Genomic DNA, 2483 nt, shown 5'->3' with positions numbered 1-2483 from the left:
TTTATGTGTATGTGTGTATTGCCTGCATGTAGGTAAGTGCACCCGTGTCATGCAGTGCCCACGAAGGACAGAAGAGACTGTCAGAGCCCCTGGGACTGGAGTTATGGATAGTTGTCAGCTGCCATGTGGGTGCTGGGATTCGAACCTGGGTCTTCTGCAAGAACAACCGGTGTTCTTAACCACTGTGCCATCTCTCCTGCCCCCTAATGCTTAATGATAAGAACAGGTGTCTTAGTTTGTTCTTCATTGCTGTGACAAAATACTCTGACCAATACCAACTTGGGGAGGAAAGGGTTTATTTAGCTTACATCTCCCAGGTCATAGTTCATCAGGGAGCCCAAGGTAGGAACTCAGGGCAGGAACCTGGAAGCAGGAGCTGGAGCACAGACCATGGAGGAATGCTGCTTACTGGCTTGCTCCCTTGGCTCCTGCTCAGCCTGCTTTCTTATGCAACACAGGCCCACCTGCCAGGGGTGGCACCACCCACAGTGGGCTGGGCCCTCCCACATCACTCATCAAGAAGATGCCCTTCAGACATGGCCACAGGCCAGTCCAATAGAGACAATTCCCTGATTGAGGCTCCCTCAACCCAGGTGTGTCAAGTTGACACTAAAGCTATCCAGCACAACAGGTTACATGACGGCTTGGATGAGTCTCTGTTCTTATTTTTCTAAATACAGCACCAATCTAAGTCAAGTTCTGAATTTTGCCACAAAATAATACAATAGGGGAAAGAGAGGCGTTGTTGTTTTGGCCAAAACATTTTACTGGATGTGTTGGTTACTGTTAATTGTCAGCCTGATGGAAGTTAGAATCACCTGGAAGATGGTCCTCCTGGGCAATGTCTGTGCAAAATTATCTTGACTACTTTAACTGAGATGGAAATACCTTCCCAGTGTGTGCACCACCATTCCATGGGCTGTGCCCTGGACTGAATGGAAAGGATAGGCGGGACTGAGCATGCGTGTATTCACTACTCTCTTCTGACTGCAAATGTGGTGCGACCACCTGCTTCAAGCTCCTGATGTCCTGACTTCCCCATCATGACCATAAACTGTGAACTAAAATAAACCCTTTCACCTGTAAATTGCTTTTGTCAGAGTATTTTATCTCAGCACCAGGAAAAGAAACTAAGACACTGGAGTTGACTGAGATTATAAACAGAAAGAATCGATGGATCAAATGATAATATGGGGTTGGAGAGTTGGCTCAGCAGTTAAGAGCACTTGCTGTTTCTACAGAGGAATGATACTTGGTGCCTAGAATCCACATGATTGCTCACAACTGTGTAACTCCAGTTCCAGAGGGTTTGACACTCTATTCTGGCCTCTGTGGGAACCCAGTACATATGCATGCATATTTTAATTTTTAGAAATACATAATAAAATTAGATAGATATGTAAATGACCTCTCATTAAAAGATATAACTAAACTTCAATCCTCATACTTCCACAGAGGGTAGACAGTTTTCATCCTATTGCTCAGGAATGAAGGGTAACTCACTAGGGGTTAGAGAGATGGCTCAGTGGTTAAGAGTGCTTGCTGTTCTTTCAGATGACTGGAGCTGTTTCCTGCTTCCACATCAGTCAGCTCATAACTGCCTATAACTCCAGCTCCAGGTGATTCAATACCCTCACTTGGGTACCCACACACACGGGCATACACACACACACACACACACACACACACACAGACACACACACACACACGTAAGTAAAATTAAAATAAACCTTTCTGCTCTATCTTCCACTGGTCTTCTTGAAAGGGCTGATGGTGCCAAATATGCTAACGCAGCTCCAGTGGATGAACTCATACAGAGGGTTACCTGGAGACACAAACTTGACTCAATAGACTTTAATATATATGACAGAATGCATGAAAACTGGTGGGGGTTGGGGTGCAGATCAGGGAGCGGATGTAAATATGATTAAGATGTATGAAATACACAAAAAATTAATAAAAAGTAGTGAAAAAAAAAGACTAACTCACTAGCTTCCTACTCTCTAACACTTAGCTGGGAGAGTGACTCATCTGACTGCTGAGCTCAGAGAGACAACTGAACATGTTGGTCCAGTACATTTGGATGTTTCTTAAGCTCTGTGTCTGATAGATAAAGTGCATTTTTAGCTATATTCCACTATATAATAATACTAACAAGTGCACACATATAAACATTTTTATGTGTGCCAGGAAATAGTCTAAACATTATGAAAAATACCTTTCAACAAAATTTTAAATAGATATTATTATTATCCTTATAGTAAAGATAAAGAAATTGAAACTTAAAGACTTTTAATTAGTTCCACAATATTATATAGATGGTAAATATTTCGAATATTCCTCCAGAGGAAGAATGAAGATTCTAACTGGTATAGTGACTGGGCAGGTAGTTCTGTCTAATCCAAAAAGGCCATCCCCCCCCTCCTCCTCCTCCTCCTCTTCCTCTTGTTCCTCCTTCTCTTCCTTCCTTTCTTATGTATGCA

Source organism: Nannospalax galili, unplaced genomic scaffold (genome assembly GCF_000622305.1).
Source record: "Nannospalax galili isolate Female #2095 unplaced genomic scaffold, S.galili_v1.0 scaffold283, whole genome shotgun sequence".
Lineage (NCBI taxonomy): Eukaryota > Metazoa > Chordata > Mammalia > Rodentia > Spalacidae > Nannospalax > Nannospalax galili.
This window is presented reverse-complemented; position numbering follows the sequence as displayed.